The sequence below is a fragment of the Bos taurus genome, chromosome 19 (assembly GCF_002263795.3).
Source record: "Bos taurus isolate L1 Dominette 01449 registration number 42190680 breed Hereford chromosome 19, ARS-UCD2.0, whole genome shotgun sequence".
In the NCBI taxonomy this organism is placed as follows: domain Eukaryota; kingdom Metazoa; phylum Chordata; class Mammalia; order Artiodactyla; family Bovidae; genus Bos; species Bos taurus.
The window spans coordinates 61,569,189-61,594,581 of NC_037346.1; the positions used below are offsets into that span (position 1 = coordinate 61,569,189).

The 25,393-nt window shown below is 49.5% G+C and overlaps 1 long non-coding RNA gene across 1 annotated transcript in view; it reads right to left on the reverse strand.

Annotated features, from left to right (window-relative positions):
- Positions 1–21,459, reverse strand: part of LOC107131548 (uncharacterized) — a 38,839-nt gene extending 17,380 nt beyond the window's left edge. Inside the window, exons 1-3 of the long non-coding RNA XR_009491608.1 lie at positions 13,688–21,459; positions 2,314–2,387; positions 820–967 (exon numbers count right to left, since the gene is read on the reverse strand). This is a non-coding gene — a long non-coding RNA (uncharacterized lncRNA). The remainder of the gene's footprint in view (positions 1–819; positions 968–2,313; positions 2,388–13,687) is intronic.
- Positions 21,460–25,393: the final 3,934 nt, after the last annotated feature.

Sequence of the window (25,393 nt, forward strand, 5' to 3'; positions counted from 1 at the left end):
GAAAATCCCATGGACAGAGGAGCCTGGTGGGCTACAGTCCATGGGGTCGAAAGAGTCGGACACGACTTAGCGACTAAAGCACCACCACTGCCACGCTGCACGGGCGAACTTAGTCGCCTGAACCAGGGGTCAAATCCAAACCCCCTGCTTTGGGAGTCTTAACCGCCGGGGGGACGTCCCTGAAGAGCTGGGTTCTAACGTGACTACTGTAATATTTTGCCTCCACTAAACCTGGTAGTGTTCTTGCTGTGCCTATCACTCTTCCAAAAAAGGATGGGGTCTTTATTTCTTCTCTGTTAAATGAGAATGCCTGTGTTGGACTTGGCTTTCCAAGGCTCTATCTGCCTTAAAAAAAATTGTTACACAAACAAGTAAAAGAGAAATTCATCACATTCTCCTGTTTGACGCCTCTATAGAATTTTAAATTTCTAAGAAACTTCTTTGTATGTTTTCCATACTAAACATAACTCCTTTTAATTGCTCGGTCGCTGTTGTGGGATACTGTGCATTCTGGTTTGGAGGAGAGAAAGGGAGGATGACATACCATAATCATCGTCTGGGAATTTGCAAATGGGTTTATCTGGCTGAACTTTGTGGACGGTTAAGCAAATCTTCTTGGAGAAACGACGTGAGCTTTGCCCTCAAGAGTTGCAAATTATAAACTGACCACATTTCCCTTTCCACTTGATCTTCATCCTCCACAGACAATTCTTCTGCAAGGATTCGGCTCCCTTTATTTTGCTACTTTAAGCAAAAGAAGATTTAAGCGCCATGCCCCAGAAACCTCCTCTCCTCCTTCTGGGTGTTTGAAGCACTCACATCACACTGAAATCCATCAAGGGATGTATTGTGGGGAGTTGTCATGTGCTGTTGAGATCAGAGGTCCCATCTTCTTTCTCCCAACAAGTTCAATCAAAAGCGTCGTCTTCCAGGGGCTTCCCTGGCGGTCCAGTGGTTAAGAATCCGCCTGCCAAAGCAGAGGACACAGGTTCGACCCCCGGTCCGGGAAGATCCCACAGGCCGCGGAGCATGAAGCCCGCGCGCCACAACTACTGCGCCTGCGCCCTGGAGCCCAGGAGCCGCCACGACTGAAGCCGGCGTGCTCTGGAGCCCGCGCACCGCAAAGAGCGAAGGCACTGCGGTGAGAGAACCGCGCCCCACAGCCAAGCGCAGCCCCCGCCCGCCGCAACTAGAGAAAGCACGCATGCAGCAACGGAGACCAGCACGACCAAAAATCAGTTCAGTTCAGTCGCTCAGTCGCGTCCGACTCTTTGCGGCCAAAAATAAATAAGTAAATTAAAAACAATCTTTAAAAAATATAAAGTATCATCTCCCAGAGGGAAGCGCTCATTTCAGTAAAATCCCGAGGGACACTGCACTCCTGGTTTCACACAAGGATGCTGCACAGCGTTCCCCATCCCCAGACACCGCACTCTGGAAAATCTGTCTACAGTCAAGGAGACGCGCGAGGTCACTTCTGCCACGCTGACCTAAGGGTCCGGGGATCGCTGTCATCATTGCTACTGCTGCTGCTGCTGCTGCTAAGTCGCTTTAGTCGTGTCCGACTCTGTGCGACCCCATGGACGGCGACCCACCAAGCTCCCCCGTCCCTGGGATTCTCCAGGCAAGAACACTGGAGTGGGTTGCCATTTCCTTCTCCAGTGCATCAAAGTGAAAAGTGAAAGTGAAGTCGCTTAGTCGTGTCCGACTCCCAGCGACCCCATGGACTGCAGCCCACCAGGCTCCGCTGTCCATGGGATTCTCCAGGCGAGAGCACTGGAGTGGGCGCCATTGCACTAGCATGCCTCAAAGTCAGAGATCTGAGGCGTGGGAGTGTAAAGGTCCAGTTGAAATCCAAGGAGCTTGCCTTGGACTCCCTGTGAAGAAGCCAGCTTGGCATTGCCAGCTAGTAAGCCTGTCATGTTCTGTATTTAACCTACTTCTAGACTTTTCAGCAAAGAGGCGACTCATTGGGAAAGACCCTGATGCTGGGAAAGATTGAAGGCAGGAGGAGGAGGGGACGACAGAGGACGAGATGGTTGGATGGCATCACCGACTCGATGGACATGAATTTGAGCAAGCTCCGAGAGATAGTGAAGGACAGGGAAGCCTGGCACGTTGCAGTCCACGGGGTCTCAAGGAGTCAGACACGACTTAGAGACTGAACAACAAGAAGACTTTTCCAAAGAAGTTCCTGCCAATCCAACTGGCTCACCACATGCCTCCAGGACCTTGGGCAACTGCAAGCATTCTGAAAGGGTAGATACGCTGGTCTGACCAACGACAGCCATGCTGACCTTCTTGTTCATCTACCTGCGACTGCGGCAGAGAGATGGAGACCAGGGTTCAAAGTGCTGGGACACGCTGCTTCTTTTTTCTTTAGAATCCTGAAAAAAAAAAAAGGAAAAAACAGGATACTAAGAGTTGAGCAGGAACAAGATCCCCTCAAGTAAATTTTCTACTTCATTCTCCGCTAAAATGGTGACTCTCCAAGGATTATAGAAAGTTCCATCTCAGTTCCTGGGCTCTAAGGCCCAGGACCCCCAGAGTTCTTCTCCTCCAGACTTGAAATGCCACCGTTTGTTGGCATCAGGCGTGAGGCGGGCAAGGGTGGCAGAATTCTCCCGCAGGCGTGGGCCAGCTCGCTGCTTTACCTGACGTGGAGACTGTGGTAGTTGCTTGGCCTCGTGAGGATCTCAACGCTCGTTATAAAATCCTCCTGCTGCTCCTTACGGGCTTCCCTCTTTTCTCACCAGCCCCCTGATTTCACTGTCTCTGTCTTTACTTAATGTGCAACCCTCAGGTCCCAGGGAAGCTCAATAAAGGGCTTCTAGCATACTCCAGGGTCTCATCAAGGACTTCTCAGTTTCAGGGGGCATTTGTGGTTAACATGGAACCCTAAGGTACTCTTAATTTCCGCCCTCTTTGACTGTAGCTACTTTGCCTTATTGATGTGCTTGAAAGATTAAAAAAAAAAAAAATTTAAGCAAAGAGAAACATCGCCCTCTACAGGGCAAGTGAATCTCAGACTTTCATAGGCGATCACTTACAAGCAAAGAACATCTTTTTAAAATGGAGTCTTCAGGAAGGAGATTCAAAAAAGAGGGGATATATGTATATGTGGCTGAATCCCTCTGCTGCACAGCAGAGACTGGCACAGCTATACACGCTCAGTCGCTCAGTCGTGTCGACTCTGCGACCCCGCGGACTGTAGCCCACCAGGCTCCTCTGTCCATGGGATTCTCCAGGCAGAAATACTGGAGTGGGCTGCCACTTCTTTTCTCCAGGGGATCTTCGCGACCCAGGGATCCAATCTGCATCTCTTGCTTGGCAGGCAGATTCTTTATCACTGAGTCACCTGGGAAGCCCCTAAAACAACTATACGCCAACAAAAATTAAATAAAATAAGCAGTGAAACGCTGGGCGCTCGCCCAGGCTGATAAATGATAGAACAGGATAAACGGAATGTTCACTCTTTTCTCCTGTGACATCGAGGTGAATGAATGCAGCCTGCAGGCGGTCTTGTTTCCATCGTTTCACTCAATCCTCAGGCAATCATGGACGGAATCAGAAGCGTCTGGAGGACGTGCCCAGGGCCTCCCAGCCCACCAGTTTTAAAGGACAGTGACCCAGCCGAGGCCTGTGTGAATCCCGTCCTTCCCAGCATTTCCCTCTCTCTCCCAAGCAGATCAGTACATGGAGCCTGCCTGAGGCACAGCGTGAATGGGGCCGTGTTTCTGCAGTCCTCCTGCTAAATTAGGCCATATAATTTGCAGTTGGTAAAAATAGCCCTACAACAAGTCTCTCCACCCCTGCTGTCCTTTGAGCCATTGAGACGGCCCCTTTCACACTAATCTTACTGTGACACCAATCTGCGCTTCCCACATGCCATCGAGTCAAGGCCGCAGCACTCGACCTCGAGCCCCGAAGCCCCTCCATCCTAACACAACCCGGTCACGCCTGGCTTTGCTCCGCACGCCGCCCCCCACCCCCGCAGGCCAGTGGGGACGTTCTATTCCTGAAGCGCATGGTTATGCCCTGTCCAGCTTTGAGCGGACGCCCTGTGCTGGCAGAAGTCGTCTCTTCTTTTTCCTCTTCCCCTCCGCTTCCTTTAAGAATGACCTCAAGTGCCCAGCGTCCATCCCCGAGATTCCCAGGGCCCTGGAGTCAGACTCCATTCACCCCAGCTCCGCCACTTCCTGGCTGGGTGTCCGTGGACAAGTCACTTAATGTCTCTGTGTTTCATCGTCCTCAACTACAACGCGAGTACTAACATGAACACTAGTACCTTCCTCTAAGAGGTGCGTGAGAATTAAACAAGTTACTATATGATACTTGAAACAGTGTCTGACATAGTAACTGCTCTCTAGATTTAACTGTGACCAAAAGTTTCACCGTCTTCAAAAGATGTTTCACCATCCTTATCAGCATCTCTTCCTGATCAAACTTTCTTTAGATCTAGTATCTCAGCCAAAGGTGTGCACCCAGTCGTGCCTGACTCTTTGCGACCCCATGAACTCTGGCCCACCAGGCTCCCCTGTCCATGGGATTCTCCAGGCAAGAATACTGGAGTGGGTTCCCATGCCCTCCTCCAGGGGATCTTCCTGACCCAGGGCTCAAACCTGAATCTCCTGCATTGCAGGCAGATTCTTTACCACTGGGAAGCCCCTCAGTAAAAGAGGTAAAAGCCAAAGTCCCACCTACAATGGTCTGTAAGTCCAATACAATCAGCCCCTAATTACCTCCTTGACCTCCAACGCTACGCATGTTTCCCCACGCCCAATCACTCAGCTCACCTGTGCCGCTTCCCCGTCACTTCAGATACGGTCTCACCTCAGGGTCTGCACACACTCTGCTCTCTGCACCCCGAAACCTCTCCCCCTAATATCTCATGGCTGGTCATCTCATCTCCTCAGGTCTTTGCCCAAATCCTGTCTTTTTAGAGGCCTGCCCACCCACTCCAGAGAGAATCACCGCCTCCTCTGTCCCCCCACCTGGCTGTTTGTCCTGAGGGTCTCCCCACCTTCTCATATAACAGTGTCCTGCCTTGTAAAGCTCCCTGCTGCCTCCTCCACTCTAACAGGAGACCCACGGGGCAGGGATGTTTCTTATTTCCTGTTTGCAGCAGATCCCCAACACAAGGAGCAGACGCTGATGGGAGGCAGGAGCCCAGTCAGTGTGGCACGAGCAGGACTTCCCTGGAGGCCCAGTGGTTACGAATCACCCTGCCAGCGCAGGGGACCGGGCTAACCCCTGGTTGGGAAGGTTCCACCCGCCAAGAGGCAGCTAAGCCCTGCACGACTCTGGACGCCTGCACGCCTGGAGCCCGGGCTTCGCAGCAAGAGAAGCTGCCGCAATGAGCAGCCTGAGCGCTGCAGCCAGAGGAAGCCCACTCTCAGCAACAGACCCAGCACAGCCCAAATAAAACCCAAAGACCGTTTCAAAGCTCGGAGTGAATAAGTCAGGAGAGCTGAGGCTCAGTCTGGGCCATGTGAGTTCTTCTGAAGGCACCGTGGTGCCTGCATGGCCCCTCTGATGCTAACTGAGCCTAAACGTGAATCCCAGTAGCCAACGTTGCTGGGCACCACCATCACCCGTCCTTTGGCTGTCTCTGCTTGGGCACATCACAACTTACTGATTACCTGCCCAGGATCATATGGCTCCTATTAAGACAGTTCTAGGTAGAGAAGGTGAGCAGGCAAACATGTGTTTGCTTCATGATAACATGAACATAGTCAGAAGCTGGAGAGAAGGCAAGAGACCAGACAGGGACAAGTCAGGGGGCAAGCCAGCTGGCCAGAAGCACCGGGAGTCGGCACCTCTAGTGTGGGTTTGGCTTGATTCAGTCACTTCTTTGCTGTCAAAAACTCAGGGATCCGATCTGTTTTTTTTATATTGGGGCTTCTCTGGTCGCTCAGATGGTAAAGATGCCTGCCATGCAGGAGACCCAGATTCCGTCTCTGGGTCGGGAAGATCCCCTGGAGGATGGCATGGCAACCCACTCCAGTATTCCTGCCTGGCGAATCCCATGGACAGAGGATCCTGGCGGGCTACAGTCCTATGGGGTCGCAAAGAGTCGGACACGACTGAGAGACTAATATTTTGCACGATCCAAGTCGTATGAGTGAACGTCATTAACCAGGAGGCCCACACTGAAGATGGAGATCGAAATGGTAATTTAGAATTCAGGGTTTCCGAGGAGTGCGGAGACTTCCAAGGGCGTCAGGCAATCAGCGTCTCCAGCTCCATCTCCAAAGAGCTCCTTCAATGGGCGCTGCAGTACTCACGAGAGACTCGGGGTGGTGCTGCTGCTCCGCCCAAGAGAGCCTGGCCTCCTGCCGCAGGAGGAGGCTTGTTAGCTCAGCCTACAAGACCGCCCTCAGCATACAGGAAGCATACAGTTGCTCCTGTACACAAGCTTGCCATCACCACCAGCACACAAAAAATTACTTTTTGGATGTATCCTTTCTTAGGTGTTCCATGTCTTTAGTAGGATTTGGAGGTTCCAAGCAGATAACCAAGGCTTCCCTGGTGGCTCAGTGGTAAAGAATCTGCCTGCTAAGCAGGAAACACAGATTCGATCCCTGGGTCAGCAAGATTCTAAGGGAATGGCAGCCCACTCCAGTATTTTTGCCTGGAGAATCTCATAGGTTCTCCAGGTGGGCTAGTCCATGGGGCTGCAAAGAGTCGCCTGGAGTCGGTCATGACTTAGGGACTGAGTTTAGTTCAGTCACTCAGTCATGTCCGACTCTTTGCGACCCCATGGACTGCAGCATGCCAGGCTTCCCTGTCCATCACCAACTCCCGGAGTTTACTCAAACTCAGGTCCATCGAGTCGGTGATGCCATCCAAACATCTCATCGTCTGTCACACCGTTCTCCTGCCTTCAATCTTCCCCAGCATCAGGGTCTTTTCAAATGAGTCAGTTCTTTGCATCAGGTGGCCAAAATATTGGGAGTTTCAGCTTCAGCATCAGTCCTTCCAATGAATAGTCAGGACTGATCTTCTTTAGGATGGACTGGTTAGATCTCCTTGCTGTCCAAGGGACTCTCAAGAGTCTTCTCCAACACCATAGTTCAAAAGCATCAATTCTTCAGCACTCAACTTTCTTTATAGTCCAACTCTCACATCCATACATGACTACTGGAAAAACCGTAGCTTTGACTAGACAGACCTTTGTCAGCAAAGTAATGTCTGCTTTTTAATATGCTGTCTAGATTGGTCATAGCTTTTCTTCCAAGGGGCAAGTGTCTTAATTTCATGGCTGCATTCACCATTTGCAGTGATTTTTGAGCCCCCCAAAATAAAGTCTCTTACTGTCTCCATTGTTTCCCCATCTAGACTTTGGGACTAGACAATGACAGTAAAACAGATAACCACTCAAGCAGTCCCATTAACCCACCAGAGCACAGGACACCCCTCGGCTAGTAGGAGAGGAGGGGGCCCTGCTGGTTGGAGGTTGGCCGACCGTTGGGTCCTGTTTCTGCCTGCAGCAGCAGAGAGGCCATCTGCCCACTGTTCTGGTGTTCTTTCTTGTTCTTTCTTTCCCAGTCTTCGGGGCTGTCTTTTGAAGAAGTAACTGGAGCCTGAGGGCCCAACAGGCTTGCCTGCCTGATCCTGCACCCAGGGCGTGACTCACTCCGACCCCAGGACGTCAGCTGCCCGCAGTTCTAGCCGAACAGACTCTGTCTGTGCCTGGCGGGCAAGGCCCTCAGTTAATCCTGCTGGTGGTCAAGACCATACCCTGTCATTAGCCCATGTACTTGACCGCAGAGCTCAAAACATTTTAACAGCATGGGCTTGTTTAATCCTTGTAATCTTTGGTAAGTCTGCGGTGACCTTACTTTTCAAATTTCTGCTTTGTGTACGGGGAAACAACCAGTTGTGTTGAGAGACCCTGCAGAGGTCATCCAAGGATGCAGAATTAGAGTCCTGGACCCTTGACCTTCAATCAGGGGTGCTGACTTCTCTAAATCTCTGCCACAAATCCCTCTTTATCCCCCAGCCCTCAGCTCCCAATCATCTTTTCCTTGTGGATATAGTGCTCATTTTGTTCTCTGTTGTGGCTCTTGTTGGTCAGTGCTGTTGCATCTGACTCTTTGTGACCCCATGGACTATGCAGCCTGCCAGGCTCCTCTGTCCTCCACTGTCTCCCAGAGTTTGCTCAAATTCATGTCCACTGAGTTGGTGATGCCGTCCAACCATCTCATCCTCTGCCCTTCTTTCTACTTTGCCTTCAGTTTTTCCCAGCATCAGGGTCTTTTCCAGCTGTTTGCATCTGGTGGCCAAAGTATTAGAGTTTCAGCTTCAGCATCAGTCCTTCCAATGAATATTCAAGGTTGATCTCCTTTAGGATTGACTGGTGGGATCTCCTTGCAGTTCAAGGGACTCTCAAGAGTCTTCTCCAGTTTCATAGTTCAAAGGCATCAGTTTTTCAGTGCTCAGCTTTCTTTATGATCCAACTCTCACATCCATACATGACTACTGGAAAAACCATAGCTTTGACTAGACTTTCTCCCACAGTACTCTCTGTTGACAACGCCGTGATCATGTTCCTTGGAATCTCCCTTTGGAAATGATGCATAAAATCATAATCTCTTTGGAGCCTAGGGTTGGGTGTGCAGGTGATGACCTCCACTCCTCGTCCACCTTGCTACACTGGAGAATTCCCAAGTTCACACAATTAGTCTTCTTAGAGACAGTGGGATTTCTGCCGTCTCCAATGGCACACTGATGGCTGATGAAAACCGGGCCCCATGGCAGTTTCCCCAGCCTTAGATTATGGAGCAGAGTGCAGCTTAATTGCCCTTCTCTCCTCCTTCTGAATCAGCCCTGGATATTCACTGATGGACTGATGCTGAAGCTAAAGTTTCAGTACTTTGGCCACCTGATGCAAAGAGCCAACTCATCGGAAAAGACCCTGATGCTGGGAGAGGTTGAGGGCAGGAGGAGAAGGGGGCGACAGAGAATGAAGTGGTTGGATGGCATCACCAACTCAATGGCATGAGTTTGAGCAAACTCAGGGAGATGGTGAAGGACAGGGAAGCCTGGTGTGCTGCAGTCCATGGGGTCACAAAGAGTTGGACAGAAGTGAGTGACTGAACTGAACTGAACTGATGTCTTATAGAAACAGTCAACAAGCCTCCTTCCAATGGGCCCATCCCACCCTACCAAATCACCAGATGTCTCTGCCCAAGGCCCCTGGACCCCACCAGCTGTCCCACTGCTGGCGTCAGTGAAGACTTCCTATTCCCAGCCCGTTGGAAGCGAACCCGTCAGTCCCTTGAAGGTTTGATCACCAGGATAGTTCTACAAACCCCTTGGTTCTTCACCTGTCTCCAAACCAAAATCGTAATAACCCCGAGGCAGTAATTCTCTTTTTTCTACAATGAGAAAAATCTCAACTTGCTCCAGGAACATATTTTTCATCCCTTTTATTTGTTCAGAAGAGCAGGTGGCTCTGCCCCCAAGTTGAAGTTCCTCCACCACCCCTGGTAGCCTTTCATAGCCAGAGGAGCTAAGAAAAAAACATGGACTTAGTTTGAAGTCTTTGGGGAACAGAAACCTTACAGCAATGAGCCTACATGCCATTTTTGTTGAACGTAACTGCTTGGGTTAGTTTTCCAGTGCTGTGGAAGGGTCCTGGATCATCTCAGAAAAATGCATTGACTTAGAAGGAATTAACATGCTGGGCTAGGGTGATGGTTCCATCGTGCCATGCTGGGCGAGTCTCTCTGGCTCCTTCCTGAGCTTTGGGACCAGCAACGAGCCTTGTCTTCACGTTGTGGCTCCTGCGGACATTGGTCTGAGGATAACCACCTTAGTTCTTCCTTTAACAATTACACGTGCCAAGCCTAGGAGGGCGAGGGGCCTGAGAGAGTCAGCCCCTTTTCTGTGGATCAGATACATTCTTTAAAGAACCAACCAACCGCCCAGACTCACAATCACACACACACAAACGCACACACACACACAACGCACACACACGCACACGGCCATATTGCTTACAGGGCTAGTGCCTTCTCCATCTAGAGACATTCGGGATAGCTGCCTGAACCTGACGGCCCACAGTAACCAGATCAGCTCCCTCAGGATGGCATTGGTGGCAGGCAGTGCCGTTCCCTTATGTATTTAGGTCAAGCCTTGCAAAGGGTGCGTTCTTGTTTTTACAACTGTTTTTAAGCTGTGGTTATGTATCACCATCCAAACACACCAGGCACTGGCCAGATTCTTTACTGTCCGAGCCACCTGTCCACCTATAGAGAAGGGAAGGGAAGGGGTTTTAACTGAACTGAATTTGATTTCAATCTTGAAACAGGCTAGTGATTTTTGTTTTCGAGAATGTAAGGTGGCCACATCTCCTGAGCTGTAAGTGTACCTTAGAAACCATCACACAGGACTTCCCTGGTGGTGTAGTGGATAAGCATCTACCTGCCCATGCAGCAGACACAGGTTCGATCCCTGGTCCGGGAAGATCCACACGCCTCTGAGTAACTGAGCCCGTGCACCACAGGTACTCAGCTTGTGCTCTAGAGCCTGAGACTCACAACAGGTGAGACCACTGCAGTGAGAGGACCATGCACCGCAGCGGAGAGTAGCCCTGGCTCGTTGCAACCAGAGAAAACCCGCACGCAGCTACAGTTATTGATATAAACAAATAAATAAAGACTCACCCGTTCAGTCAGCTCAACTGGCAAACATTTATTGGTTATCAACTGTGGCCAACAGCTAGGTGCAGAAATACCAAGTTCTAATAAGATGTGGATGCTCCCCTTTGGGAACTTAGACTCAAGGACACCCATCAAAGACGCTGGTGCTGCTGAGGGAGAAGCAGACATTGTTCAATGTTCTCTGAGTCCTGTTAGAATTCACAAGTTCCTAGCTTCGTGGTTAAAGAATACAGCTTCTAGGATCAGAGGGTCTTAGCCAAGACCCAGCTCCACTCTCTGCTAGCTGTGTCAACAAGAGCAGACTATTTAATCTCTTTCGGTTTTGGTTTCCTGACCCACAAGGTAGACGTCATCCTGGCCCCAGACTCTAACTTGCTGCAGGATTAAATCAGACAGTGCACACAAACCACTCTGAGCGACACCCCACAGAGAGCTAGCTCTCCACCGAAAGCAGCTCTGACCTCCGTCTTCTCCCCTTCCCACCCCAGGATGTAGAACAGCCAGCTACTTTCCCAGCTTCTGCTCCATGTCCAGTCTCCAGCACGAAGCCATTTCCTGATGCAAGACCTACAAGAGAACCAGATCCCTTCCTTCTCTGCCAGCCTCCACGGTCAGCATCAGATCAGATCAGATCAGATCAGTCACTCAGTCGTGTCCGACTCTTTGCGACCCCATGAATCGCAGCACACCAGACCTCCCTGTCCATCACCAACTCCCGGAGTTTACGCAAACTCATGTCCATTGAGTCGGTGAGGCCATCCAGCCATCTCATCCTCTGTCGTCCCCTTCTCCTCTTGCTCCCAATCCCTCCCAGCATCAGAGTCTTTTCCATTGAGTCAACTCTTCGAATGAGGTGGCCAAAGTACTAGAGTTTCAGCTTTAGCATCATTCCTTCCAAAGAAATCCCAGGGCTGATCTCCTTCAGAATGGACTGGGTGGATCTCCTTGCAGAGTCCAAGGGACTCTCAAGAGTCTTCTCCAACACCACACTTCAAAAGCATCAATTCTTCGGTGCTCAGCCTTCTTCACAGTCCAACTCTCACATCCATACATGACCACAGGAAAAACCATAGCCTTGACTAGACGGACCTTTGTTGGCAAAGTAATGTCTCTGCTTTTGAATATGCTATTTAGGTGGGTCATACGGTCAGCATGACATTGACCAAAAGACAAAAACCAAAGGACTAGGGGCTTCCCAGGTGGCGCCAGTGGTAAGCACCTGCCTGCCGAGGCAGGAGACATAAGAGACTTGGGTACGATCCCTGGGTTCGGGAAGATCCCCTGCAGAAGGGCATGGCAACCTGCTCCAGTGCTCTTGCCTGGAGAATCCCATGGACAGAGGAGCCTGGTGGGCTACAGCCTATGGGGTTGCAAGGAGTTGGACACGACTGAAGCGACTTAGCACGCACACATACAAAGGAGTAACGCAAGGGTGAGATGGAGGTCTGATCCACCCCAGGTGCCTTTAGAAGGCCAGTGTCCATTCACACCTCTTTGTATCTTGTACTTTCCTGTCCCGGGGGAGAGCTGAGCCTCCGGGAGGGGCTGAGGGCTCTGGACAGCATGGTGTCCTTGCGCCATCAGCCACCCACAGCCCTTCTCCAAGGACATTGCACAGACATCCCGGGAGTCCCCATCTCTGAAGTTCAAGGGCAGATTCTCAGTTATTCCAGGGATGCACTGAGCAAGCTTTACTTTCACCGGAGCTGGATAGTCATACCATATGCCTGGTGCTTTCCCAGTGAGGAAAGAGTGAACTGCTTTCTTTTAGGCAAAAGCAAAGAAAACTCTGTAACTCTCTCTTTAGGGTGTGCTGCCTAGCACATCGCCTGGAGAAGCATAGCTACTTCTGCCACCAGCAGCAAAGCCTGCACAGGTCTCGTGCCAGGATTCCCAAGTTCATTGTTCATCTTCCTGCTTCACCCTCAAGACACCAGTGCTGTCAGACAGTTAATTAGAACATGCTCCAGTGCAGAAGCGATCCTGGTTCAGTTGCTTAACCATACTCTGTACTCAAATGCCCTTAAAGAGAAGCAAAAAGATTTGAAAATAAAATCAAGCCAATAGGACGTTTCCAAGATGGTGAAGGGTCAAGGATCAGAGCGTCACAGCTGATTGGCAAAGTTTTCTTAAAGAGAAGCCTCCATAATTGTTCATCATCGATCAGGTTTTGCTGTGTTCTAGGCACACAGCACCTTATGTCCTATGCTCAGCACCTTACTTAGAATTTTCTCAGCACATCCTCTCACACTCTTTGCAGAAGGTGCAATTACCTCCCCTGCTTAAACCTGAAACAACGCCAACGCTTAAGTGAGGTTTAGCAATTTACACAAGGGCATGCAGTAAGTTTTTGGACCCTCCTCACTTCTAAAAAACAGCAACAACAAAAACTGTATCATCTGGATAAAGTCAAGTTTTAGAAACCTCAAAAAGAAAGAAAAAATATAATCTCAACATTTCTCAGATTGCCTCCGCAGTAGAAGGGCTGGTTGAATGAATCTGATCTCAATGCCTTTAGCTGTTTCTGGTTGAACCATCTTCTTCTAGACCAACTGTTTCTGAAAGCTGGATTGACGTAATCAACCAATTCTGAACGTCAACACGAGGTTTACGTGGTTTTACGGCTGTTCCTCTTCCTGCCTCCCAGGCTGGCGCGATCGTCTACTATTTGCCCTGCAGTGACTCGAGAGCAATCCCCAGCTCTCCCTCGCAACTCGAATGGAAGATTGGACTTCCCTGGGCCAACACGAGAGGCAACCTGAGTTCCCCGTCGTAACGCGAGAGGAAGACCAGGAGGTCTGAAGAGCAGAACAGAAAAGCTCAGCCATCTTCCCTTCCTCCTAAATGGATGTAAGAAACCATCGTGGTGTGATCTCGTTTTCTAGTTTGAGTGTAGACATAGCTCCTTCTCAGTAACCAGAGCCCTCGAGGTCCTGCTGATTCCAAAACAGAGTCACAGCATCATCACAGGTTACGTTCACACAGGCTTCCCATCAAGCTAAACCCTCTACACTCACCTTCCTCTGCTGGCCATCACGCACTGGGCTTGAGAGTTAAGTCTCCCCAGGAGTGTGCACTGCGTGGGCAAGTGAAAATGGTAAGGAGAACCAGGCTTCCCAGGAGGTGCAGTGGTGAAGAATCTGTCTGCAATGCAGGAGACACAAGAGACATGGGTTTGATCCCTGTGTCAGGAAGATCCCCCGGAGGAGGAAACGGCAACCCACTCCAGTATTCTCGCCTGGAAAGCCCGTGGACAGAGGAACTTAAGGACCCTAAGAACATAACACACACTCTTTCTCTTTCTTAGGTGATGAAGGTTTGGGACCCTCTCTGCCACACAGGCCTGCAAACCTGCTGAAGAAGTCTTACATCTCACTGGGTCGCCCCCTCTCCTTCTGGTCTCCTGTCCAATGTCCACCTGCTCAACTTCATCAGTGAGCCCAGCTGCACCAAGACCCCACAGTGTGGGTCTTATTTGTACAACCACAGGTACCACCAGGCCAGACGCCATGACTGAGACCCCTCAGGGCTCTAGGGCCATGCTGACAGACCACACAGAGGAGATGGCAAAGGGCAGATTTGGCCTCCAGCCAGCTCCTTGATTGTGCTGACCACTGCTGACCTTAAAGTCCATCCTAAAGGAAATCAACCCAGAATATTCATTGGAAGAGATGATGCTGAAGCTCCAATACTCTGACCACCTGATGTGAAGAGCCCACTCATTGGAAAGGACCCTGATGCTGGGAAAGATTGAGGGCAAGAGGAGAAGGGGATGACAGAGGATGAGATGGTTGGATGGCATCACTGACTCAATAGACATGAGTTTGAGCAAACTCCAGGAGACAGTGAAGGACAGAGGAGCCTGGCAGGCAGCAGTCCATGGGGTCGCAAAGAGTGGACACGACTGAGCAACAACCTCCCTCTTGAACCTGCCACCCATCTCCCACCCCATCTCACCCTCCGTGGTCTCGGGGACGGGGTAGGGAGATTCAATCTCTCGTTCCACACCCCTATCCCCCACACTTCCAGAAGAGACCCTGATCTTCCAGCCCTTGTCCACCGGGATCCATCCCCACCTTAGGGTGTCAAGCCCTGAGGCATCTGTTGCCTGTAAGGCGTTGACTTCTCTGCTTTGCCTCTATAAACCACCTAGCTCTGTACTTCCCTTGGGAGGACTCAGAACAGAGTTACTCAATTCATTTTTCTGTAAGGATTAATGCTTTTGTGGAACTGGGGTTGAAAAAGCTCCCACATAGGAGACTGGACTCTTTTTTCTTTCTTAACAAGCGTAGCTTGTTTTAAGCAACCCAGACTGGAAATTTTTCACTGTAGATCCAGAAAACTAAGACAATTGCCTTTTTGTTGCTTTCTTTGTAAAACTATTAAAATCTCGGTTAGATATATCCCTAGATTCTGTTTAATGTTTTTGATGTCAGCAAAAAAGCACCATTTTAAAAAAGTTTATTATCTAATTGTCTTTTTGTACTACATTGGAGGGCTTCCCAGGTGGCTCAATGGTAAAGAATTCTCCTGCAATGCAGAAGATGCAGGTTCGATTCCTGGGTTGGGAAGATCCCCTGGAGGAGGAAATGGCAACCCACTTCAGTATTCTTGCCTGGAGAATCCCAGGGACAGAGAAGCCTGGCAGTCAGTGGGGTCATAAAGAGTCTGACAGGACTGAGTGATTAAACAACAATAACATTACACGGGAATCCAGCTGATTTCCCAAACTGACCTCGTATCCAACAAACTTGCTTTTTCTTTTCTTCCTGAAGGATGTTTTCCCTGGATGCAGAATTTATAGCTCGTTTATTTCAGCACATGAAAAATATTATGCCACTTCCTCCTGGCTTCCGTCGTTTCCAGTAAGAAGCCGTAGTTAAGGTACTACGTCTCTCTTGCTGTTTTCAAGGGTTTGTTTGTTCGTTTTCTTTGTCTTCACGTTTCTGGAGGTTGGCTGTTCTGGGTCTTGGAGTTCCAGTCTCCTGGGTCTTGGCAAAGACTCTTTTGGTGTGAATTTCTTAGGATGGTGAACTGGATTTGGCTCCCAGGACAGAGTTTGGCAATTCCCACCTCGATCAGATGTTCTAATTTTACAAGAAAAACTAGAAATAATGGAGTTTTTTTTTTAAACTTTAAATCCCCTGGTTTTTCAAAACTCTCAACAAATTCTAATTTGTTTACGCCAAAGTGCTGGATTTAAAAAAAAAAGAAAGAAAACAAAAAGGAAAACAATCTTCCCAGAGCCAGAGGCCTCAGGACCTATTCGTTAGCCCTTAAATGTGATTTAAAACAGTGAAGTACCCTCTTTGTTTCATTTAATGCTCTTCAAATACTTTAACTTTGATACAAGGACGAAGATTCATACTGTGTTTTAACTTACTTTTTGCCTGCCCTGACTTTCCCATTCTTTACATTCAACCCCTATGAGTCACTTTGTTTTCCCGTGTCTCTTTCTCAGCCTACGGTCGGGTTCAGCTTTGTGATTCTGTCGTGTTTTAGAAACGATGCTACTTAGTCCACTTACTGTTATTGACACACTAGATATGATTCATCTTAATTTGCTTCCTCTGTGATGAGTGTCTGGGCTTCAGAAGGCACAGGCGCAGCTACAGAACTACATTCCAGCAAAGATTTAGAAAAGCATGTGGTCGCCATGACTACATTGATAGGATTTCAGATGTCTAATCCTCCGTGGGATGTCTAACCTCTGATAACTCAGTGCTTAAAAGATCATCCTCACTTATTTACAGGGACAAAGATTCCCCTGAGAGAAAAACCTTTGAAGAAAAAGGAATTTCCGCTCCCCTTTCTGCCTCCCTTTGGCAGCACGCAGAGGAATGTAAAGCCAGCGAGGCCGGTGGGGTTTTCTCTTTCCCGCACACAGCGGGCGCCCCTCACTCCAGAGCCGCCGGCTGTCCAGCAGCTGGCCCTCATTCCAAGAAGTGGATGCTCAGGCATGTGACCCCGGGACTCACTCGGCTGCCCCCAGAAGCAACTGGAAAAATCTGCTCGCTCGGACTCTCTTGCAGTCTTGCAACAACTCAAGCTGCCAAAGATCAGAAAAGCATCATGAGAAAATGCCCTGCTTATTGCTTCTGCGTCCTAAACAGGGATGACGGACAAGGGAGGGACCCCTACCTGGGTCCGAGCCCCACGTCTGTATCATGGACCCAGTATCCATCCTGCCCCCCACACTTCCCAAGCCCCATGTTTAGACTGAGAGGGGCAGGACTAGAGGGCACGGCGGCCGCCAGGAAATTCTGAGAAGGAAAGGAACAGCAGAGCATCTCTCTGGCAGTCGGGTCACGGGATAATGGACTCTCCAGCTGAACTTCCAGGCAGCTGGGATGGAAGCTGCACGTCTCCTTGCATCGAAACTGAAGCGCCCAGAAGGATCAGATCACGCTGGTCCAGCCAACCTGGGCTGGCCAGGACCGAGGCTGCGATTTCTCAGCCTTGAGGGCCAGCTGTGTCCCAGACAGCACGGCCCAGGGAGGCAGCCAGTCCAGGGACTCGCGTCTCCAGTAGATTCCTTGTCAGCTTCCATTAGGCTTCACAGACAGGAAGCCAGGGATTCAAGTTTGAGTTTGCCAAAAGCCCTCCCCAGGACCCTAAGCAGTGGCGTTTGCTGAGCAGAGTAAGAGACTTGAAGTCAGGCTTAGATTTGAACGTTGTCTCTGCCACTGAGCATCCACGTGACCTTCAGTTATGCTCCTAAGAATGAGATGAGGGATTTCCCTGGCGGTCCAGTGGCTTAGACTCTGTGCCGTCCACGCAGGGGCCCAGGTTTGATCCCTGGTCGGGAAACCAGACCCCACAGGCCACAGAGAAGATCCCACATGTGGGACCTCAGACGAGATGCAGCAAAACAATAAGAAGAAAAGGAGTAAGTCAAACAAAGGAAGAGAAGGAAATGAGACGTGCATGGAACACCTACTGCGTGCATGCTAAGTGCGTGTCCCCGACTCTTTGTGACCGCCTGGACTGTAGCCCACCAGGCTCCTCTGTCCATGGGATTCTCCAGGCAAGAATATTGGAGTGGGTTGCCATTTCCTCCTCCAGAGAATCTTCCCCACCCAGGGATTGAACCCACGTTTCCTGCACTGGCCGGTGGATTCTTTACCAGTGAGGCACCTGGGATGCCCCTTAGTCCCCCTACTAGGGATCAAACCCAGGGTGCCTGGCACTGGAAAGGCAGAGTCCTCACCACTGGACCACCAGCAAAATCCCTTATTATGGATGTTTTAATTCAAGTAATGCTTAGTAACAAATCCACGACATAAATACTTTTATTATCCCCATTTTATAGATGAGGAAACTGATGCACAGTGAACCCATGTCTATAGCCAGTAAGTGACAGAGCCATTTTTTAACCCAAACTAACTCGCTCCAGAGAAACAACTGGCTTAGAAATAATGTTTTCAAAGCCCTAAAAAGTGGACATGTTTAATCACATTCAAGAACCCTTCCAGAACTAGACTATTAGAAACAGACAAGGCAACCTGCCTGTTCGGATGGCTCGGATGGCTCTGCACGTCTGTACACAGAATGAAGTCTGAACACCCCTGCGTTCTATCGAGAGCCATCAGGACTCTTCCCAGCTTCGTGGAGAACCTGCCGGCCATCTTCCTTCCCACACTGGACGACTCAGGACCCTGCACACGTGGAGCACCTCCCTCCCTTTGCAGCTCCGCCCCCATCTGTTTACTGCAGGGTGACCCTGCTCCCACAGTTCACTGTCCCAGTTGTGCCTACCTTTTCAGATCCTGCTGAGATCTATCCGGCCGAAGCACTCTGTCCACGCTTTCTTTCCTCATCAAATGCATTTCCCTCTCCCCATCCAAGATGGATCTCTGGGGGATCTCCTGCCGGTCCAGCGGTTAAGACTCTGCCTTGCGATGCAGGGGACTTGGGTTCGATCCTTGGTCAGGGAACTAAGATCCCACGGAGCAACTAAGCCGGAGCAGCGCAACTATTGAGCCCCCCACGCCACAGCCAGAGAATGTGCACTGCAGTGAAGATCCCACGGGCGGCAGCCAAGACCGCCGCAGCCAAAAAACAGACAAATGAATAAATGAAGATTTTTAAAACGTCTTTTAAAAAAAAAAAAAAGACGGACCTGTGATTCTGTCACCGAGAGTGACGTGCATTGAGGGGCTTCCTGGTGCCGGTGAGAGAGGTGCCGGGCAGGGGCCGGGAGGCTGGCTGACACATGCACCCCACCCGCTTTCTCGCACTTCAGCTGAAATGAAGCCACCGCCTCTTATATGGGCCCTTGGAGGGCGGGCGGGGGGTGGGAAGCGGCACATGCATCAGAAAGGAAAACAAACGCTGAAAACGAGACGTTTCACACTCACAAATAACGCTAGAAAGATGGGGGCGGTTATAAAAATAACTCTCAATCCACTCAAACTTATTTTTTAAAAAATAAGTCATCCTCATTTGGTACTTTATTATTGGTAAGAAATTGCTGATGACACGTTTCAGGACTAATGGTGCCCACCGGAGGGTGGAAGGCTGGGGCAAGGCGGGAGAGGCTGCTCCTGGGTCTCCTTTGACTTGAAAGGCTCTGGAGGCCCGGACTACATCTTAGTCACTTAAAGAGGCAGCTCCGAGCTCAGATCACAGCAGGAGCTCCTTACCGCGCCTGGCACTGACCTGACTGCCTTGATCTGGTGTGATTGAAGGTTTGGTCAGACCAGCTCCCAGAGTAGAATACTCTGGTAAATAAGCACTTCTGCACCCGCTCCGGGCACGACGTCTTGTGAGCAGACACTTGAATAACAGTTACGAGAGAAGACGCCCATCCCCAGCCTTCAAAGAGGGCGCCTGGGAGGCAAGACCCACAAATATGTAGTCAGCATAAACACGAAGAGAAAAGTACAGTCATCCCAGGAGTCTGCTGAGGGGAGAATGAATGGCCAAGGTGGAAGACATGAACCACAGGGTCCCCGGGCGAGCAGACGCTGGCTGCATGTCTGGTTCACCCGGGCATTAGTCGCCCGAGAAGAAAAGCCCAGGCAGCACTCTGCACCGGGTCTCCAAGCACGTTCTCTGCGGTGGGGAGAAGGGCGGAGACCCGCGGGGCCCTTCTCTGGACTTCTTTTCCCAGAGCGCATCTGGTGGGGGAGCTCTCAGGCTCCCCCTGGTGACCCTGCAAGAGTGACCTGCCTCCCTGGGCACCCAGATGAGGGTCAAACAGGACCAATGTGCAACATAAGGAGGATTCGAGCTTGCAGAGCTGGTGTGGGTGGTCCGAGAGAATCCAGCTTAACACCAACTCTCAGAATGTGCTGATGGGCGTAAAACTCCCAGAATGGCGCCTGGAACACCCATAGCAGCTTCCACACCGTCTGCCTGGAGTAAGGGGCTCCCCAAGGGGCGCCGGTGGTAAAGGACCCACCTGCCAATGCAGGAGATGCAAGAGACACGGGTTCCATCCTTGGGTCGGGAAGATCCTCTGGAGGAGGAAACGGCAACCCACTCCAGTATCCTTCCCGGAGAATCCCATGGACAGAGGAGCCTGGCGGGTCGCACAGAGTTGGACACGACTGAGTGACTTAGGATGCACGCACACACTGGAGTAAGAGGGCCAGGTGCAGTCCACACAGCGATTCTCTGGCCCCACCTTCACCCCCAGGGAACTCCGATCTCCTTCCAGGCCCTTCCAGAAAGGCCTGGGGGTCCCCGGGGGTGTCCCCCCGCACCCCTGCTTGTACTCGCTCATGGGCCTCCAGCAAACAGACCCACCTCGTGGCACCCCAGCCCCCCCAGAGCCTTTAACACCAGAGTCAAACATGGGCCTCCAGCAAACAGACCCACCTCGTGGCGCCCCAGCCCCCCCCAGAGCCTTTAACACCAGAGTCAGCGTGGTATCACTTGCCTTATCAGGACTTGGCTGGATTGCAGTAGCTCCCCCCACGGGAGAGAGCCCTGGCACTTAGAGCCAAGCTTTCAGAGCAGCCTGACCTAGAATCCAAGCCAGGCAAAGCCACTTACTCACTCTGTGACGCTAGGCTGTTTGCCCTTTTTGAGTCAGGTGTTCTTTGTAAATAATAGTAGCTATTCAGAGCCCCAAAGATTTTTCTTTTACCAAACACACAATCTACTAAGTGCTTATCAAATACGAACCTATCTAGTCCTCCAAACAAGCCTATGACGTCGGTGCTATGATTACCTTCATCTTATAGAGGCCACCTCAGAGCAGAGGGGTCAAGTAAGAGGCTGAAGGTCACACCTGAGCTAGCAGAAGCAGGACGCGAACTCTGGCGTTCCAGCTGCGGAATCCTTGTTCTTAAGCACCATCCCACCCAAGTGTTAACAGTCAAACAACTATTTTTCATACTTCGGTTGAGATGAGAAATTTCAAACACACAAAAGTAATGAGGATCCCCTGTACTCAGCATTCAACCTAAGCAATCAACAACACTGCACTGTTTCAAAGTCACTGTTAATTTTCTTCTTGAATTGCAGTAATACATTTTTTTTCATTCTTTTTGATCGTGTTTAACTCAACAGTCACATTTCAGTAATTTCCTTTAGTTTCCTCCAACAATCATAAAATTAAGACACTGGGTTCTTATGTTTATAAAGTACATTTACAACACCATTATTGTATATCTCTGTGTATAGCTTACGGAGCATCTTTACTCGATTACTTCATTGGATTTTTCAGCAACCTCTGAAGACGGGCAGTGAGATTGCTAGGATTCCACTTTTAAAAATGGTCAGATGCGCTACCGCCATCCCGGCCGCCGCTGCACCCCGGGCCGGCCGCGCACCCCACCCTGCCACTCTCGGCCGGCACCGGCCCCGCGGCCACGGTGCAGGGACCCGCCGCCCCACCGGCGGCCTACGAGGGCCCCCAGCACCTGGCTGCGCCGGCGTCCACAGCCAGCACCCCGCACGTCGCGGGCGGAGGCCCCTCGGCGCCGGAGCCCAGTGCCCCCGCGTAGAATTTTAAAAAAAAATAAAATAAAAATGGTCAGATGAAGCCCAGAGACCTTAAAGAAATTACTCGAGTTCACACAGTATGATTTTTTAAAGTTTTCAGTTGATTGGTTCCTGGAACATCAATATATAGTGGAAAAAAATAATGGCTCTGGAATTCAGCAGCATTCAATTAGTATAATATATGATGTAAAATCAAAATAGTAATGTGTAGATAATGTGTGTGATCAAATATAGATGGATGTGGTCCAGGTAGGGGGTGTGTGTGTCTGTGTGTGTGGGTGTGTGTGTGTGTCATGACTAACCCACTGAACATACATGCCCTTTCCCGCTTCGAGATAGGATCACTCAGAAAAAAAGTCCCGATTACTCAGGTCACCTTCAATCCTTCCAAATCTTGTCAGCACCAGGATATCCACCAGAGTCCTGGCTGCTCCTATTTTCCCCCAAAATTGTTGGCTTCTCTGGTTCATGGGTGAGGTTGTCTCAGTGTTATCAATGACATGCTTCCGCTTTTAGGAAAATCCAAGGAAAACCTCCATGATTTTATTTGAACTCTGTTTCCTTTTGAGGGCCGTGCTGGAGATTTTATGATACACTTTTTATAAGAAGAATCATTTGGGTATTATCACTAAAAAAAAAAAAAGAATGTGCCACCAAAACTGCTCCCCCCACTGCCACAAAGCCTTTTCTCATTAAAATAAACACACCCGTGGCTCCGTGTCTTCCTTCCGTATTTACCAATAAAGTCTGTTAAGAACATCGTGCATAATTCATTTCTAGTTCAAGTCTACTAGCGTTGTAGCTTCCCTGGTGGCTCAGATGGTAAGAATCTGCCGGAAATGCAGAAGACCCAGCTTCAACCCCTGGGTCAGCAAGATCCCCTGCAGAAGGAAATGGCAGCCCACTCCAGTCTTCTTGCCTGAGAAATCCCAAGAACAGAGGAGCCTGGCGGGCCAGAGTCACGGGGTCTCAAAAAGTCAGACACGACTGAGTCTCACACACACACACACACGCACACACAAGGTCTACAGAGGCCTAGTTTTGGAGCTAGCACACGGATGCTTCCACATTAGACTTAAACAACGAAGGAAAGTTTGTCTTCTGTGACTGGAAAAATCATCTAAGCCATGCTTCTGTCTTCATATGTTTGCATTTAAAGTTTCCATGGTTTCCGTGGAAACTACACAGAGACTTTAAAAGAAGAAATTCAAGAAAAGCCGTTCCTTTCAGGCGTCCCATTACACGATGCAAGTCCCTGACTTCAGACCGTAAGGCGCAGCGCCTGGAGCAGGGTTGGAATGTGGTACATTTTGCTGAATAATAAATGAATGAATGGAATCATCTAAGCACCTGGTGAAGTGTGTGGAGTGTCACATCCTCAAGACATTTGTTAGGGACTCTTTTTCCACATGTGTGTGCAGTAATTTCAATTAGAGATAACAGGTTTTTCAAATAGTAATACCTTGGGAACCTGTTTTAATGACTAAAGAGTAATAACATTGGATGAAATGATTGATCATCTAAGGTATTTGCTCAGTTGATAAGCTGTGTCCGACCCTTTGAAACCCCATGGACTGCAGCACACCAGGCTTCCCTGGCCATCACCAACTCCTGGAGCTTGCTCAAACTCACGTCCATCGAGTTGGTGATGCCATCCAACCATCTCATCCTCTGTCACCCCCTTCTCCTCCTGCCTTCAGTCTTTCCCAGCATCAGGGTCTTTTCCAATGAGTCAGCTCTTCACATCAGGTGGCCAGAGTATTGGAGCTTCAGCTTCAGCATCAGTCCCTCCAATGAATATTCAGGACTGATTTTCTTTAGGATGGACTGGTTTGATCTCCTCGCAGTCCAAGAGACTCTCAAGAGTCTTCTCCAGCACAATATAAAAGCATCAATTCTTTGGTGCTCAGCCTTTATACAAATAAGTATTTTTTAATAAAAGAAGAGATTTCCTGTTTTACTTTAAGTCTCTCTCTCATTCCTGCTTTTATATTTTTTAAAACAGAAGATGAAGGTAACCTCAGCTTTTCCCAATCCACAAAACTGTGACTGGAGCAGGGGATATATTTTGCTTCCTGCTCATCCCTCAGTCCAAGTAAAATCCTGGTTCTCAATAAATGTTTATTCCATAAAAGGATTGTTTCACTGCTTGAGCCTCCCCATATCAGAGAGAAACATCCTGATTTTGCTCCTCTCTGAAACGCTTCGGTTCTTGACGGGAGGTTTTCTTCCCTCTCTAAGGCTCTCTGATTCTGACTCCACGGATAACCAGCATCGGCAACATAGCGTCAAAATAGGTTGAACCCTGTGCAGTTTACAACATTTGATTGGCTCACAAAAGCAGTCTTTTCAGAAAGATTAAAAGTCAATAGAATTATGACATAAAATTTCTTGAAGTGTGATTTTAACATCTGTCTGCTACAAACTGATCAAGTGATCAAAAAATAACAATGATGTTGGATATTGGAACAGTGTGATTAAGACACTGTATGAAATTCACACATTCAGAAATTTATTTCAACTCTGGATTCTTATCAAGACTTTGAGAAATATTTCTAAAAATTGAGCACTCACTAGGCCTTAAAGGATATCTCAACAGGTGCCAAAGAACTGGTAAAACATACACACTATGTTCTCTGACCATAATATGATAAAATAAGGATTCAATTTTAAAAACTAGCCAAAGTACTCTTGTATATTTAGAAATTAAAAATGGTACCACATCTTGTGTGTATGGGCCAAAGAGGAAATCATGCTAGAAATTAGAAATAATGCCAGGCTCAGCCTGGACGGGAGGGGAGTTTGGGGGAGAAAGTATGCATGTGTATGCGTGGCTGGGTCCCTACACTGTCCACCAGAAACTGCCACAACACTGTTCATCAACTGTACCCCAGCAGAAAATAAAAAGCTTAAATTAAAAAAAGAAATAGTGTCAAGTTGCTTTGTCATGGCCTGATTTTTCCCATTTTATTCAGGATGGTTTACCATCTGATATCACCAGTAATGGAGACGGCGATGGCACCCCACTCCAGTGCTCTTGCCTGGAAAATCCCATGGACGGAGGAGCCTGGTGGGCTGCAGTCCATGGGGTCGCCAAGAGTCGGACACAACTGAGTGACTTCCCTTTCACTTTTCACTTTCATGCATTGGAGAAGGAAATGGCAACCCACTCCAGTGTTCTTGCCTGGGGAATCCCAGGGATAGGGGAGCTTGGTGGGAGGCCGTCTATGGGGTCGCACAGAGTCGGACACGACTGAAGCGACTTAGCAGCAGCAGCAGCAGTCACTAGTAAAGCCAACAGAGTAGGCCTCAGGAACAGAAAAAAAGCCTGGTTTTTAGTGGGGAAAACTATAAAGTCTTAATGAAATGGCTTATTTTTAATAGCTTATTCATTTCACTCATTTGTCCATAGATTCTGTATCTAGATTTTTATTCAGATGATAAAGAATCCGCCTGCAACGCAGGAGACCCAGGTTTGATCGCTGGGTCGGGAAGACCCCTGAAGAAGGAAACGGCAACCCACTCTTGTATTCTTGCCTGGAGAATTTCACGGACAGAGGAGCCCAACGGATTACAGTCCATGGGGGTTGCAGAGAGTCAGACAGGACCGGGCAACTGATGCTAACGCTTCCTACACTTGACTCGCCGGGGCTCAAGTAAGAACAGACGCTTCCAGCACATGGAAAAGTCAGTCCATTCCTGTGTGGCTCCAAGGCTGCCTCCATCCAAGGCCCTTCTGGAAGAACCTGCAAACTATGAACAGCAGA